The sequence below is a fragment of the Lithobates pipiens genome, unplaced genomic scaffold (genome assembly GCF_037356315.1).
Source record: "Lithobates pipiens isolate NorthernLeopardFrog02 unplaced genomic scaffold, aLitPip1_a1.2 Scaffold_22, whole genome shotgun sequence".
NCBI classification, from domain to species: Eukaryota; Metazoa; Chordata; class Amphibia; order Anura; family Ranidae; genus Lithobates; species Lithobates pipiens.
The window spans coordinates 201,340,083-201,358,604 of NW_027507784.1; the positions used below are offsets into that span (position 1 = coordinate 201,340,083).

Below are 18,522 nucleotides of genomic sequence, written 5' to 3' on the forward strand. Positions count from 1 at the left end.
TACTATATCAATCCACATGGCCACATTTATTCCTAGACAGAACATGCCTATACCTATGGGCATCTTTTCCATTTTTAGTTATTATTATTATTATTATTATTATTATTATTATTATTATTATTATACATGATATAGCACCAACAGTTTGTGCAGCACTTTACAATGTTAGGGCAAACAGTACAGTTACAATACAATTCAATACAGGAGGAATCAGAGGGCCCTGCTCGTTAGATGTTAGAGCTATGGCTCCAAAAAATATTTTCACCCCTTACAAGTAGAAACACCATCTCTAAAAAGCTTATAACAATATTCTAAGTAAGGTTAGAGTCAGTAAAACAAGGAAACATTAAGTTAAAAGAGGTGATCTCCACAGAGGGATGTTGCTTTGGCCACCAAGAATATGTACCCATAGGCTTCAGTGATTGAAATTTTGCCTGTCTATCTACCTGTAGCCCTATGTTTATCACTTGCATTAATTAAATCTACAATTCACCACAATGCTACTGCTGACAGATACTTTTTGACAGAGCAACATAACATCACACATTACACTCACATTTCAGGGCCTTGAGAAATATGTTTCTTGTAGCTGCAGCTCTTCATCAAAAATGAGCACTAAGCAGAAGGACATACAGATACAGGTTGATGAGAACATAGCAAGGACTCTGCATTACTTTTGCGATGGGACTTCCAGCCCCAAATCCCGGTGTTAATGGCTTGAATTCATATCAGTGGAGTGGAGCACATGTTTTGGGGTTTTTGTTTGTTTTACAGCTAAAAAAAATAGCCCTCCGGAGTCAATTTTTATGTGCACAAGATCAGCAAATGATAATTCAACAAATTAGTTAATTTTAAACAAGTTATACTCTTAAAATGAGTGGAGGCTATAGATGTGCTTCCACTACATTTACTTTTAGCCTCTCCTTTCCTTCACTTTACAGATTTTTTAGGAATCAGGCTATAATATTTCTTGGTCTGCTGGTATTTATACAGCTAGCCCATTTTGTACTCTAATTGCTATCTTATTTGCTTGGACATAGTGCTTTAAGCTGAACTTTGGAACAACAATTTTAAATGAAATATATTCTGCAATATCAATACCATACCCAAATCTATAGCTCCACATATTCTTTAATAGCCACATTGGATATAAATCAACTTTGTGTGCACCAAATGGCCTTTGCTTTCCCCGATATTACCTTGTAAAAGTTATAGTGGCATCATCACTGTGCGGCACCTAGTTTGTACACAGAGCAGATATGTAAGTGGGATCTAACAGGTCCACCTACTACAGTCTGTCTGCAGAAAACTACAGGAAGATAGAGACAAAACCAGTTATCCTGCACAAGGAATGAGAGCAGCAGTAACTGGTTTGTATTACAAGAAGCTTTTCCAGAGAGAAATATTTTCGTACTGCATTATTAAATGAATTAGGAAGACATACCCAAACAACACCAATATTCAAGTAGAATCCAGTAGTTTAGCTTTATATCCAACATTGATCAGTGCATATGAGCAAGAAAATGTGTGTTCTCCTTTTGGTTATGAAGGAATTTTGGTGAAGAACCCCTCTGTATTACTACACAAAGTAGTAATTTGCAGGTGTCTTCTTAGTATCTAAAATTTATTAGGGAAATAGCAATGTCATCTGTAAATTACCTTAATGTTTAAAATTCAGTGATCAACAGATACATTTGAATAGTCCAGTCCTCCCAAACGTCATCCTTTTTTTCTTTAACACACAAAATTACCATGATATTGCAAGACATATAAAATCTCATATTAACTAGTATACTGGTGTATCTTATAAAATTTGAAAATCATCAAAAAGTTAATTTATTTCACTAATTCAATTCAAAAAGTGAAACTCATATATTTTATATAGATGTGTTTACGGGGGGTTATTTATAAAAGACAAATCCACTTTGCACTACAAGTGTAAATTACAAATGCAAAGTGCACTTGAAATTGCACTGAAAGTGCACTTGGAAGTGCAGTCGCTATAAAATTGAGGGGTAGATCTGAAATGAGGGGAAGCTCTGCTGATTTTATTATCCAATCATGTGCAAGCTAAAATGCTGTTTTTTATTTTCCTTGCATTCCCCCCTCAGATCTACAGCGACTGCACTTCCAAGTGCACTTTCAGTGAAATTTCATGTGCATTTTGCACATGTAGTTTGCACTTGTAGTGCAAAGTGGATTTGCCTTCAGTAAATAACCCCCACAGGGTGATATATTTCAAGCATTTCTTTCTTTAATTGTGATGATTATGGCTTACAGCTAGTGAAAACCCAAGATTCAGTTTCTCAAAAAATTACAATTATACATACAACCAATAAAAAAAAAGGATTTTTAATACAGAAATTTTGGCTTACTGAAAAGTATGTCCATGTATAGTGTAGCATGCACTCAGTACTTGGTCTGGGCTCCTGTTGCATAAATTACTGCATTAATGCTGCATGGCATGGAGGCAATCAGCCAGTGGCACTGCTGAGGTGTTATGGAAGCCCAAGTTGCTTTGATAGCACTTTTCAGCTCATCTGCATTGTTGGGTCTGGTGTATCGCATCTTCCTCTTAACAATACCCCACAGATTCTTTATGGGGTTTAGGTCAGGCGAGTTTTCTGGCCAATCAAACAAAGTGATGCCATGATCATAAAACCACATATTGGTACTTTTGGCAGTGTGGGCAGGTGCCAAGACCTGTTGGAAAATTAAATCAGCATCTCCATAAAGTTGGTGAGCAGAGGGAGGCATGAAGTGCTCTAGAATTTCCTGGTAAATGGCTGCGCTGACTTTGGACTTGATAAAACACAGTGGACTAACACCAGCAGATGACATGGCTCAATAAATCATCACTTACTGTGGGACATGTTGCATTTCATTTGGAAATCAAGGTCCCAGAGTCTGGAGGAAGAGTGGAGAGGCACAGCAACCAAGTTGCATGAGGTCCAGTGTGAGGTGTCTACAGTCAGTGATGATTTGGGGAGCCATGTCATCTGCTGGTGTAACTCATCTATATAAAATATATGAGTTTCACTTTTTTAATTGAATTACTGAAGTAAATTAACTTTTTGGTAATTTTCAAATTTTATGAGATGCTCCTGTAAATCGATCAATATAAAAGTTTAGATTTCTGGGGTAGTGTTGTTAAAAATTGTTAACTACTATGCAACAATATTTGTTAATAAAAAAATATGTGTAGAAAAGGATTAAATCCAGAAAGTATTTGTATATCTTTCATGAATATATGCATTTGTTCTTGAGCTCCTGAACTTGATAAGAAAACAGTCATGCATGTTGCTGGTTATTCCAAGTAATTACATGACAGGAACCTTTCTGAATTGCATAGTAATGTGTATCAGTTTAAGGAAGCCTCATTTTACTAAATTAAATGGTGTAGGCATTATAACATTATTTTAGCAATGCAGTGTGAATAACCAGTAATACACTGACCTTTACAATGGCACTTTATAATCTAATCACTGTGTATGTACTGTAGTTGATTTCATTGTTTCTTACTTTATATTTTATAAAGTTTATATTACAAGTTTATTTAATATCATTAAAAGCAATATGAAAATATGACCTCTCTAGTGCAATAATAAAACTGGCCCCACTGTCAGGTTCCTATTATTTTCAATAGGAGAAAGCTGAAGAGAGCAGTCTCATTTTCTTTTAGAAGTCTCAAGGAAACACAGAATTTGATGGCAGATAAGGCAAACTTTAATCATGTCACCCATTTCCTTATCACTTCAAGAACATTGCACCATTTGAGTCATTGCTAATGTTAAGGTTGCTATATGGTGAGCTGTACAAGCTTATGGGGTGAAGTTAGATATGAAGGACAACATATTAAGAGTAAGGTGTGTGAAGCAGACAGAATATAATTTAGAGAAGCTGTTAAGTGTGTTGCTCAATATCCTAGAAAGCTGTTAAGATTCTAGTTCTTGGAAGGGCAAGCTGCACATGTTCATTTAAGATAAATTCAAGGGTGGGGGTTAGTCTGATCTTGTTTTCTGATTTCTCTGGCAATATTCAGTGTTTAAAATATATGGCAAGTTACTTTAACAGAAAACCAGCATGTTATATGATAAGAAGATCTCCTTGAGACACTTTCAATACAATATATATATATATATATATATATATATATATATACACACACATATATATATATATATATATATATATATATATATATATATATATATATATACAGTATATATAATTACATTTCTAAGGATGTAACCTGGCATATCAAGTTCCTGGTGAAAAACTATCACTAACACACACAAATTTCATTTAAATGCACTGTATCTGCTTGGACATACATCCAGGGAACAGAAAAACAGCTGTATACAAACCTAGACCAGTTTACCCACCCAATCTACAGACTCAGTAATCAATGAATGCATGTATGTTTAGGAACCCTAAAGTACTCAAGATGAGCTGTGCCCATCTCACTACCTTTGAGTCGTATTTCTATTCAGGCTATGACAAGGTATTAAAAACATACTTAATAATACTGGTGGTGTAATCACAGATGACAGGTGCAGGTTAAAGAATACAACGTGGATAACTATTTTCTTTCTTCTAAAAGAGACAGCAATATACTTAAGAAAATCTAGGGTAACTTTGTGGCAAAGTGTAGCATCCTAAAGGGACAATGCAGCTCTCCTTCTGGGCAGACCATACATGGTACAACTTTCTTTCCTGCAACCACGGGTTGCAGGAAAGAAATTCACACAATTCCCCCATCAATTGCCCATTCCTGGCATGAGGGCAGGTGGGGTAAGCCATCCCCGCCAGGAGAACACAACTATAGCAGCCACTAGCGATAATCATAATAGAATCTGACAGGCTGGTTATACCCAGGTTTATTAATTGATCCACTTGGTACATTCAGCCTGCTCATTAACGTTTTAATCACGTCCGGGTCCTGCTGAACCCACCGAGATACAAACGATTTATCAGACTATTTTAACGTGTTTTTACTAAGAAGGATACCCAAAAATCCCCATACACCCTGGTTTGCTCCATGCTGCATTATGCATTAGATGATTTACTTATCTATTGAACCAAGTGCTTAAAAATGAACACCAGGCAGATTAAAACACTCATACATTATTGCCATTCTGTATTCATTAAAACATCCTTAAACATATTTGTGGAAGCAGTGTAAGTATCTGGATTTGACCCATATCAGCTTCTTACTGTTCCTTCACACCAGAGCTTAAACCTGGGAAAAAGCAGTACAAGGTGCCAATCAGTTGGCATGCCATACAGAAGACATGGTGGTAGCAAAGAGACACAGCAAAGGGACAGAAAAATGAGCTTATCGGTCTGATGCTTTTTTCTTTAATGAACAATGATAGGCTTGTGGGAAGGAGGAAAAAACCTGTAAGGGCTGGTTTACACTTGCTTTAAAAAAACGGCTTCAGACACACTCTGTTAAAGCTCACTGAATGCTAGTCAAAGCCCCTGTCACTATATAAAATGGTTAGCTTACAGTCATGTTTACACCTTGGTTTTGCTTGGTGCTTCGATGAGGCTTCAATGAGGCTTCAGTGGGGCTTCGATGGGGCTTTGGTAGGGCTTTGGGAAGGCTTTGTGGGGCTTCGATGAGGCTTCGCTGGGGCTTCGCTGGGGCTTCAGTGGTGCTTCAATGAGCTTGGCCATAGACATCTATGGAGGCTTTGAAGACACTTTGAAGCATCACTGAAGCTACATGGGGTATCATTTTTGAAGCAATTTTGAAACAAATCCAAAGCAAAGCAAAGTAAATTCAGGTGTAAAAAGGACTTCAAGCTAACCATTTTATTTATTGACAGGGGCTTTGACTCAGAGAGCCTGTCCAAAGCCTTGTTTTGAAGCAAGTGTAAACCAGCCATTAATGTGTGTTGAAGCCAAGTCAAGTGTAAATGAGCCCCCTAAAGCTTATTTGCACTTGCTTCGGCTTCAACAAAGCTCCAACAAGGCTTTGGACAGGCTTTGTTAAAGCTCTCTGAATGCTTGTCAAAGCTCCTGTTACTAAAAAAAATGGTTACATATAGAGTGCAGGGTTTGATAAATTACAAAGTACAAGGATCAGGAGCAAAGATAATATATGGTGTGCAGGATTCAGGAGAGGAAATCATACAGAGTGGAGAGGTTAGGTGTATGAACAGTAATATACAATGTGCAGGTGTCAAGAGCAGTAAACTGCAGAGACCAGGAGTATATACACCCTAGTGCATAGCAGTACCCCTATAAATTATATCAAATTTAGTGTATGTGTCATTATCATATATGACCAAGTGATATATATAATGTGATATATATATATTATCTATAAATATATTCATGTGATATATATCACATGAATATGGAATCAAAATACCAGTGCTGCAAACAAAATTGTGAGGGGGCGAATCCCAGACTCCAATTGCTGTAAGTAGAATACCAAAACATATAATGCGAACAACTCATAAATATTCAATTACATATCACATGTATGTGGCACCAAAATCCCTGTGCTGCAAAAACATTTTGTGAGGGAGTTAAGACCACACTCCTGGTGCTGTAAATAAAAAATGTAAATACTATAACATATAATGTGAATAACTCCCAATATTCAAATAACTCTAGTCAAATTCTTATGGTTCATGTGCACACAATTTGGTGTTGGAGTGCAAAGTACTATGAAGTGCACTATAAAAAAACAGTCCACTAGAGAGCAAGTGATCTTGTGCACATTGCTGGATCGAGAGCAAGTGGCCGACAGATTCCTCCATCCACACAAGTGAGAATCCCCCCCTTACTGGGACATTGTATCCTGACAGCAGGGACTCTTCCCTATCAGAACACACTGATCAGCACTGCAGCCGTTTGATCAGCACTGCAACAAGGATTTCCAGCAGAAGCCGATATAACAATTTGTCTGAGGGTTACACACTGATAACCCTCCCCCCCCCCCCCCCCCCCACTGAACCAAATGAATTCTGATCCTTATACCCAGTTTTACCTTGTCCTATGCTGGTCCCTGTAGCTCCTGTTTCAGTTAGCAGTGACAGTGGTCACACCCCAGCCTCCACTCACTTAGCCTCCACATGGACTATACAGGGTTAATCTTCCTGTAGATGTGATGGTGTCTAGGGAGGGGAAGAGCACCAGAGCTGGCTAATGGCAATAGGAATCAGGTAGGTAAAAAAAAGACTATACCCCCTTTCTCCCCCCTCCTCCACACTGCAAAACTTGACTTTCTTGTAGTTGGGCTGGGATAAGCGACCCCATCCTTTGCTGTGTAATACTTATAATTCTTGAATAGGTTAAGAATTAGTGTGACATTTCAGGTGCTACATAGATGTAATCCACATACACATTATATCTTATTAAAAATCATTCTTTTTAGAAGATATAATGTGTATGTGGATTACATTGATGTAGCACCTGAAATGTCACACTAATTCCTAACCTGGTCAAGAATTTTACTTTCACTTTTAATAAACCTTCAAAAAATCAACCTGAAAAGTGCAGGGCACGTTTACATCACAGTGTGGAATGCAGAGCAGTCGGAACTCACAGCAGAAGAAGACCCAGCCTGACATCTATGATTTACACATCTCCAGTCTGATCTGGAGGAGGCACCTGCTGTGTGCTGGGCAGGAACCAAAGATCCATGCTGCAGTGTGATGTTCTCTTCCTGCCCCGCCCACATGTAATACTATGCTGGAACTATACCAGCTCTGATCTGAGGGGGTGGGAAGACTCACAGGAACTCAAGAAGGGAGCCTGGAAAGGGGTGTATTTGTGGCCAAAAAGCAGCAAGCAGGGGTGCATAACCATTGATTTAGACAGGCAACTGGTGCATACAAGTGTCACAGCTAGAATTGTGGACAGATTTTTCTTCTCACAACCTAGTGCCCCCCACATTGCGCCCAGGGCAGAAACCCCCCTCTCTTACCAGCCCTGCTGGCCGTACACAGATTCAAATTCAGCTAGCTCAGCAGGGACCGGCCTAATTTTGATCTACCGATCAGCTTCTGTCCAACTGCTCAGTCAGATAAAACAACACGCTATCAGCACTGAAAGCAATAGACTGTAGTGCTGTTCTGTGTATTCTGACAGTGAGGACTTTCCCCAATGTCACAATATAATAGTGCAGCAGGGAGGATTTCCCCATCCTACTCGAAGGTGCTTGATGGGGCATTGGTTCATTTTTTTATTCACCCCACTAGCTGGGTGAAAAAAAAACTGAACCATGTATGGCCAGCTTCACTCAACACACATTTATGCATGTCATAACAGACATGATGCTCTGAACAATTGCTTCTAGCTTTACTGTTTTTGTAAACTAGCCTTAAACTAACTGCCATGATTGTAGTCTCAAGACTGGACATTATATGTATAATTATTTATTTTATTAATTAGCTTAACTTAGGATGTAAAAAGCTGCTCTTTACTAGCTGTTGAGGCTATTAAGTGTAATTCACAATTTTTGGCACTGTCCATACTATAATTCTGTTGACAGCTAAATTGTCAGTGGATTTCGTGCATGTAAATGCTCCTCTTTACTAATGTTATAGGATAGCAAGGACATTACCGTGGTAGTAAAGTGAATTAAATACGACCAGACATGGAGATGAAAAAAATCCTATCCTTTTGCAGACTTGTAACCTATTTACTTCAGTGACAGTATAATTTTATCAACATCCAGTTCTTCGATCCATGCTGCTTTAACACTTTGGTATTTTTTTACACGCATTTGCTGGTAACAAAGAAAGTCATTTATTGATCCAATCTGATTTTTTTTCCCCTCAGTTGCAGCCTGATCTTTTCAGGAGAATTGCTGACCACAGCATAAAGCTAATTGCATTTTTTTTTTCATTTTGACAGACTAGGCCTGGTAACCCTTCACTGATCCATGTAACTGCTTTGTGTGCATTACAAAGAATACGTTACAGAATTGTTCTCTGTTTTACCAAATTCTACACACCTGTCTTCTTACAGAGGCAAGAATGCATAAGTCATCACTTTCTTTGGGAAGCCAAGCAGACAACTAAAATTATTTCTCACTGCTAATTCCCCTTTGAGCAGAGATAAGCTGCTTTGTTTGGATGTAAATGAAACATTAGGGTATTAGCTGTCAAGGCAGAAGTATTGGGGAAGCTGAGATTTTATCGGCAGTTGTAACATTTTGGGCAATACATTGTTTTGTTGGATTGAATACTAATCTCTTTTGGGACCAAAAACAAAGCTCATTAAGGTAAATGCTTGAAGCAGAAAAACAAATGTTAAGACAAAAGCATGCTACCTTCCTTTAGAAATATAAAACATAGGTTCCAGTGTATGGATTAAAACTATTACATCTCACCTTGAGCATATGCTGCAATGGTATATAAAAAGGAAATACTGTCATTGGAAAGGGCAAATAAGCATCATTATATCTTTTATTGTGCGTATAATGAATTGTAAGAAGGGCTGCTCTTTGATCTGTTCTTTTAAAGAAACAGTACTGAAAGGTTTAAAGCTGAACATTGGACACACAGACTTTAAATTCATAAACTATGATTAAAACTTTGAGGGCACTAAATGCCTATGCAAACCCAGACATTACCTTGTAATAGTAGTGGTAACATTATCACTATGCTGCACATAGCCCTTGCAGTGAACAGAGCTTTGGGGGACACACGAGGTCCACCCATTACAGGCTGCCAGCAGAAAACTATCTTGGGTCAAATACTGGTTACTGGTTACAAGACTGGTTACCCTGCACAAGGAAGATTCATCATTGACCATTCTTTTTGCAGAATATTTTTCACAGAGGCAAAGCACAAGTGTTGATTCATGTTAGAGTTTTGCATAAACCTGATACACAGGGGACACCAATATTCAAGTAAGAATACACATGCCTCCTTTATTTACTTACTTCTTTATTACAGATTTCAGCTTTAAAAAAACAAACAAAACAAAAAAACACGTATTTTATAACTAAAGATACTAATTCAGAAAAACGCGGGACATTAACTAGTACTCCCATTACACCCATCATTTGGGGTGTGCGCAGGCCATGTTGATATCAGCTTGTATCAGTGGGTTAATTGAGAAGAGCCCAAAAAAAGGCCCACCTTCAAAACATATGACATGTAATGGTCTCTGTGGCACCTCTGACACTCTGGAGCAATTGCTTATATTATGCAGCATCTTACCAGTCCCCATGGTTGTTACCTCCTGCAAATCGCAATGTGAAAGGTTTGTACCACTTTCTCAATTTACTAAACACATAAACCAAATGGAATCCTTAAAGTGTAACTTTGAGAAGCAAATTTTCAAAAGGTGAGCTGTAAACATTGCAAGGATTTTGTAAAAAAAAAAAAAAAAAGTGTTTATCATGGTCTTGCCATGTGCTATCACACCGATTAGAAGGCATTGCTAAGTAGAAGGTATTGCTTCCTTTATAACAATCTAAGCAATCACTTAAAAAAAATAAATAAATACAGTATATGGATGGTTGAGCAAGTTTTGCATCAAAAACCTCTTTTACAGGGGATATCAATTTGATTTTGATTTTAGACTAGTTTACACAGGCAGAAAAAAACAATATATTTATAGAGTGTAGACATTCAAAAGCGACCGTATTGGCCATATTTGACTTCCCGTATTAAGAGTAATATCCTTCACAGACCATCGATCCAAATGGCAGAGTCCTGGTCCGTTAAAACTATTTGGAAATGGTCAAGTTAAATCTTGTTTTGGCATAGGCAGACTTGCACAGCCTACTAAACTAAAATAATCTAACTGACCTGCAAAAGCATATGCACCTAAACATGTTAATATCCAATCTACTACATTTATCCACATTGTTAATGTTAATAAAAGCAATATCATAAGTATATTTAAGTCTAAAACCTTGCAAATCCTAAAGTGCAAACCTTCAGAAAAATGGATGATACAAGCAGCTCCGACCATAACCATTGGGAACAATGCAGCTGCCATATCTTCTGTCTTTCTCTTTTGTGTAGATGCCCTAGAACATGATGAAACAAATTTCCAGAATGGCCCTGATCTCCACTCATATGTGCAGAATCTTATGGCAAAAGCCTGGGCAGGCCTTCAGTAAGATGGACGATACAATCAATCCCAACCATAACTATTGTGAACAATGCAGCTGCCACACCCTGAACATGTCCTTCATTAATAATTAAAAAAGAAATGGTCATTACATCAATTCAAATATAGCATTTCAATTCTTGCTAGCTAAAATGCTGAAATGTACAAATAAAAGTATACATGCAGATCTCATATTAATAATGAATTTGTGTAGAGGACAATACTATCACAGGAACAACCTGAGTGATATTACATTTTTATTCCAGCACATTTCTTTTTATTTCACATTGGGCTCTGTAGCTGGAGAACAATAAAGCCTGTTTCTTGTATAATATGGCTGTTATGTTTCATCTTTCCTGGGCTCTGCAGTTTATAAAATATTTATGCCCAGGACGTTCTATAATATTTTATTCTTTAGAGCTAATTCATCTGTCATGCATCTCCTATGAACATATTGTGCTTATATGTTACAAACAAGTTGATACATGTTTGGATCCCTGCCACCAAAATTGTTCCAAATCTTTTAATGATTATATGATAATGTCAGTGGCTAGTAAATGTTGAGAAGCACTTCTGAATCCATAAAATCTGTTGGTACAGTAAAATAAAATATGCAGCATAGGTAACATGTCCATGTTGTTTAGCGATTTAAATTACTAGCATTTTTGTAAAAGATGTCCAGCTGAGTTTACTAAATCTTTTCCATATACAAATATTAAAAATAAGATACTATTCTTTACAGTGATAGACACGCATTGCTGTCTCCTATATGGCACTCTGTACAATGATCTGTACTTATTAAAAGATAAAACTATTATTAAAACTTTTATGGAATCAGTAGAAAGTTTGACTCATCTATAGTCTTTTTAAGTCTGCAGTTAATCTGAGCATACATATTGGTTAGTAATATTTTATCTCATCATAATGCATCACTAACTTCCATTTCATCTTGGTTTGCCATTTGTCATAAAGACATCAGCCAAGCGTGATATCCATCCACAAACTATAATAACATTTCCAGATATAATGCTTAGGAAATAACTATATAGCAGTGGGTTTAGGTTTAGGACTCTATCTTTACAATAGGGTTTAAATCATCTGGTATAGGGGGACCTTTTCTGGCCTGTGCCCTTTGCTTCCTCTGACTAAAATGCACAATTTACAGAGAGGTACAGTAACAAGAAGATCCCAAATACAGAGCTGCTATGACCAGTGCAGTGCCTAGGGTTTATATAGATCATATGAGCTGATTGGTGATGTCACATGACCAAGTACAGAGGATACAAGGGGAAGTGTTCCTGCATCATGTGCCGTTAAGTAGCAGCTTCTGTTGTTTTTTCATGAGGAATTTTTATGTTACAACAGTTCTCCTCTGCTTTTCTGTGAGTGGTGCAAGTGGTCATTAAGTTGAAGGAGGAGAATTTATCCATCTTTGTAGGCTGAAATTCTAAGTATGTATTAGTGATAGTTAAGTCATTTAAAACATTTAAATATACATAAATAAGTCAATAAAAAAAAGGTCCACCGTGCTCGGTCTTGGCAGATATATACACATATATGTGAAACAGTCCCAATATAAAGTCATATAAAGTGCTCATGCTCAGTATTGATACATTCGTGTTCCAATGTACTCAGACTAAGTGCCCCACATAGATTTACACTCACTCCAGGAGTTGACCAAGTAGCTCTAGTATGGTCGTTCAAGGGTGTGGGGATACCCCTGTAGAGATCCGTTGCTGGCGTCTTATGCAGTGTAATGCCTCATACAGGTAGATAAAAAACAGAAAGAATTCTCACCGTGCAATATCATTCCAAAAGTTTATTTTAAAAACCATAATAAAATGTCACTCACATGTAATGGTGCCTTATCATCCTTGCACCTGTCATGTGTAGCAGGCGATTTGTTTAGGGGAAATTGGCCCACAATGGTGGTCACCGCTTACAATGGTTCTGCTCGATTCGCGGTGTTTGCTTGGGTGGAAGTGTACCGCGATGTCTCAATATCGCCTCAACACATTTCAGCCAATCAATGGGCCATCATCAGGAAGCCCATTGATTGTGGAATGATATTGCGCAATGAGGGTTATATCTGATTTTTACCTACCCGTATGAGGCATTATACTGCATGAAATGCCAGCAAAGGATCTCTACAGGGATATTCCCCACATGCTGGAATGACCATACTAGAGATAGCTGTTCAACTCCTAGGGGTGAATGTACATCCATGTGGGGCACCCAGTCTGAGCACAATAGAACATGGATGTACCATTACTGAGCAAGAGCAACTTCATATCACTTTATATTGGGACTGTTCCACATATGTGTATATATCTGCCAAGACTGAGCACGGTAGACTGTTTTTTTTTAGTTTTTTTAGTTTAGTTTAGTTTTAGTTTAGTTTAGTTTAGTTTTTAGTTTTAGTTTAGTTTAGTTTAGTTTTTTAGTTTAGTTTTTTTATTATTTTGCACACAAATAATTGGCAACAAATTTGTAGCAAATAATAATCTGTAAAATGATCTAAAACTGTGAATTTAGTCACTAAATCAGAGGTGCTTATCCTTTTGAAGAGTGAGTTCCACTTAAAGAGGAAGTAAACCTTGATGAGTTTACTTCCTCTTTCAATCCCTGCAAAGGCAAAGCATAATGGAAGTCACCGCTGTCCCCTGTAGTCTGGCCCATCCATCTTCTCGGTGGGGTCTCGCAGCTCCGCCGCTGTCATTCGGAGAAGCCGCGATGACGTCACTCCCGCGCATGCGCACGGGAGCCGACACGCACGGCAGCTCCGTCGTTGAAGATGCCGTGCTCAGTGCCTGTCTTCGGGCCTGTCTTCGGGCAAATATCTCCTAAACCGTAGAGGTTTAGGAGATATTTCTTGGACCTACAGGTAAGCCTTAATCTAGGCTTACATGTAGGTCAAAGTGTGTTGTAAGGGTTTGCAACCACTTTAAGTGCTTTGGTAACTGGTTGCAGGTCACAATTAAATTAAATGGTTCTGAATTTTCTATTTTTTTCCATTTTGAACAGCACAATGAAGATTTTAAACAAAAATCGGGACAATCATCTTTTATGGGACCTATCCCCATTGGATGTTTACTCTGTTTAATCACATCACAAAAATATTTTTTTATTAACCAGATCACCAGTAATCCCACTCTCATACTAAGATCTTACATTCCAAAAAAAAGCTCAGAACCAGTGTTGCAGCCTTCTCCATTTCAGGGTCTTTGCAGAAATCCCTTGAATACCCAAAAAAGTACTGTGAACAATCTAAACAAAGAACAAGAGACCATGGAAGCGCATGCCCTAGTAGTGAAATAAATCTAAACAATTGGCTTAATAAATCTTTCTTTATTAAGCCAAGATAAAATGACACATAATTCATTTTCATGCCTCCGGAATGACACCAAGCTGATCACACAACTGTAAGAATGCACTTTCAGAACCCCTGTATGGATGCCACTAGAAGTAAACCACCTGGCTCCTTTCTGTATCTGTGTGTTAGGAAAAAAAAGCAAAGAATGAGGAGCTGGCTAAAAAAGGGGCTTGTGTATGACAGCCACCAGAGTTATGGAGGACTGGAAATCATTCAGTGGAGTGGCGTGCACACATCAGATGGCTCCACTGGCCACAGATTGAGCATGCCTGCACTAAATGTATTACATTTTTTTTATAAAAACTATGTAATATTTGGGATAACGCCTGGCAACTCTGATATACAATCTTAAATTTAGCAGCATGGTGTGGGGGCTTAATGGAAACCAGATTTCCAACAAAAAAAACTTGTAGGAAAGCTTATAAGTACAAAATTATGGTCTTAAAATTTTTTAATTATTGATTCAGTTTCAAAACCTGTTTGGGTATACATTTTGACTATAGTTTATTTAAAAGGTTTCTTTTATTGGATCAGGCCCGCTCCCTGACTGATTCAGGTCTTGTCCACAGAAGTGTTGTACACAATATACAGCACTTCAGGGAATTCAAATGATAATACACTTGCCTTTCAAGTACTTTCCTGGCATAAGGGGATACACCCGAGAAAGCAATGAAAGGAAACATATGCATTATCTGGAGTGAGTCAGATGCTGCACATAGCATTGGTGACTTTGTAAATGTTAAGTGCTCTTATTTATTACTTTGTGGCCCAAACAGAATACTTACATCAGGCCAGAACCTGTGTATTGTCATATTCTCATCTTGTGAATGTTAGGCAATTTCTATTCACTTAAACCTCTTAATTAGGTTAAGCATTAGAAGTCAACACAATTTACAGTGAAACTTATTTTGTTCAGTAAATCAATCTCATAATAACATGAAACATCTAGCACTATAATGTAGAAAAAACTGTAGACAAATATAATGAGTTTTTTTTTAACTATTATCCATCAAACTTTTAGACAAAAAGCAACACCAGCTACAATACCTGCCTTCTCTCTGGCTCTGTCCCCCACAAACTCACCACACTGAGGTTCAGTGCCTCTCTTCTTCCAGGATGATTTAGGGCCAGCACCATCTAACCCACTTCCTGTGAGCCCAAGATAACAAGGACATATGTCCAGGGGGCATGTCATCATGCTGCTCTCGGGTCAAAGGGTAATGCTGTGGAGAATAACACCACATCATTATGCAAGCACATTCTCTGCAGAATTCAGGACACTCGATCCCCACTGCAAAGGGCAGACAAGGAGGAAGAAGAGGGCCACACTAATCATGTAACTATATTGAATACACCTTCAAAAGGAGGGAGTAATCCACGAGTGCTTATATGTTCACTTCAATCATCAAATCATCTGCAAACAAAAATTAGCAAACATTTACTTTGCTATCTGAAAAATTCCCCAAAGAAATGCTGGTCAAATTATGTGTCTGAATCACTCAAAATATGCAGCTGAAAGTATCAGAATCAATATGCAAAGTGAAAACCATCACTACAATGTGCAAACAATGGGGGGGTAATTTACCACAGATCTGGGCAGTCAGCGGTGTCTGGTGAATTCATGTGTATTAAAATCTGCATGTATTAGGATGTTTTGCAATGTATGGGTAAAGATTATGACAAGGTAAAAACTCTATAAGTGTTATAGTGTGGGAGAAAATACACTATGTGAACCTCTTTTTTTTTGGATAGGCTAAAAATGTATTCAGTTCTACATCATATTTATAACTTTTTTTCAGTAAACCTTTAAACTCAATTTGATCCAAACAGCTCAAAGCACATGACAGCATACATATAAACTAATTTACCTGTCAAAAACTGTTTTATTTTAAGATGGTTTTGTAATTTTGACACCCCTGCCAAACAGCTTAGTTCTACATTGCATTTAAAGCTACTCTATTACTAAAATCAAACTCTACAATAAGGTAGATTCTGCAAGGAAGATAGCGAATACTCACCCTTTGCTAATTGCTGTGCCCCCAGTCTCTGTAGTAGCAAGTAAACATGCAGAATCGGGAATTTAACTGTGTCAATTTCATGATCATGTTGCGTTCTATGGTTCTTGCCAATTCCAAGCTGTTACCCATTGCCCTCAGTGGTTTAAACTGTTGGGTTCTATGATACTACTGTGTCCTTTAGTAGAGAACTAGACAATCAGCAATCATGCAAATATCCTGCAGTTTATTTTTATTACTACAGAAATGAGTGGTGCAAGCAGCAAAATATGTGAGTATTCTATGGGGTTGAATTACTAAAGACAAATAGACTGTGCGCTTTGCAAGTGCAGTTGTACCTATTTTCCCCAGAGCTTAATGCATGTGGTGGAGCTTCACTATGTATAGAGTACCTAATCAGATGCAAGTACAATAATATTTATTGTTTTGCTTGCACGCTATTGGATGATGGAAATCAGCAGAGGTTCACCATATTCACTAAGACTAAGCTCTAGGAAAAATTAGTTTAAATCAATCCCCTTCTTTGCAGGATCCACTTTATTGCAGTTTCTTTGGGCTATGCTGCCTGTTGCAGAACCTGCCCCAGACTGTAACGAGAATGAAGCAGCAGCAACAAGTCACCGATGAGAATATTCATGTGCTTCCTGTAAGCATATATTCTGTAAGAAATACATATTCTTGATTGGCTTAGAATCTGGAAACTCCCTCTTCCTACAATTGTGCTCAGCAGAACACTACAGAGGGTCTATATAAATTAGTTCATTAAAATAATTGAATTAATAAATACATAGCATGACTAAATATAATATTATTTATATATTACTGGAGTTTGACCACAAAGCTGTTAATTTTATATATGTTTTCTTAGAATATGTCATTTCTAATTGTTCCCTTTGGAAAAGAAAATTATGATAACCAGAATATTGTACTCCCACGCATGATACTGTCATGTAGTTAGAGTACAAGGGGAGGGGGCTTTATAATAGAAGTGGTCAATAAATCAATGGAAACCAATCACTTGATTTCCAACAGTAACTACTTGCCACCAATATACCACTATTGGTTTTTCCTCTGTGAATATAAAGCCTAATGTATTTTCTTGCAGTGATAACCTTTATAGCCAATACTAATAATATATATTTGCAAGCACAACAGAAGTAGATGAGAACAGAATTGTATAATGTTCCTCTTTAAACTAAAATGTGCAGGACAGACTCCTCCCACTGAACTCACTACTCCATCTTCTTGTATGCCTTGTATTTCACCTATAGCTGAAGCTATTTTCCTATTATTCCACTGCTAAAAAAAGACATTATTCATTTCTGCAGTGAATTTTCTCTATTTCTAAAATGTCTAAAATAATGTAAACTAGTCTTTCCTTCTAAATGTTGCCATTACCATTGTGGTAAATCATGGGTAAATTATTATTTTCAATAAAGTACAATTGTTGTCCTTCTTTTCTTTATTCTACTGTTTTTTCCATTTCTGTTGATTTACATATCACTGCTTTTCTATGCTGTTTTCAGTATAATATATCCTTCTCTTCTTGCCATTTCACATGTTTATAAATTGACAGCAAACTCAGGAGTGTTAAAAAACTTGTTTTTAGAGGGTAGAGGTCATGCTGGACTGACTTGATCAGTCACTTTTTGAAGATAGGAGATCAAAGGGGCAGATAGGAAGGGTTTAGTGTTTTTTTTGGGAGGATGGTGTACCCTGTTGGGGGCCTAGGCTGCTGCCTCGGTACAGCCTGATAGTTGCTTCCATATAAGGTCAAGAAAAGAGAGTGTAAAGGAGTGCTGGTGTACAGTAGATGTGAATATAAAAAATATTTAATTAAGAGTACAGATGATAGGATAAAATCAACGCGTTTCGGTGATAAAAGACCCCCTCTTCCTCAGGGCTGTTCAGAAGATAAAAAGATAAACAACATTTGAGTAGAAGAATATACAAACACATGGAACTAGTAACTAACAGTAAGAAAGCTAATGTCATTTGCATATGACAACTCCTAAGGCTTAAAGGCCATCAGGTGAAACTTCT

At 37.5% G+C, this 18,522-nt stretch overlaps 1 protein-coding gene across 7 annotated transcripts in view; it reads left to right on the plus strand.

Moving 5' to 3' along the window:
* Positions 1-18,522, plus strand: part of RBFOX1 (RNA binding fox-1 homolog 1) — a 1,314,070-nt gene that overhangs the window by 192,030 nt on the left and 1,103,518 nt on the right. The gene's annotated exons all lie outside the window — the stretch shown is intronic.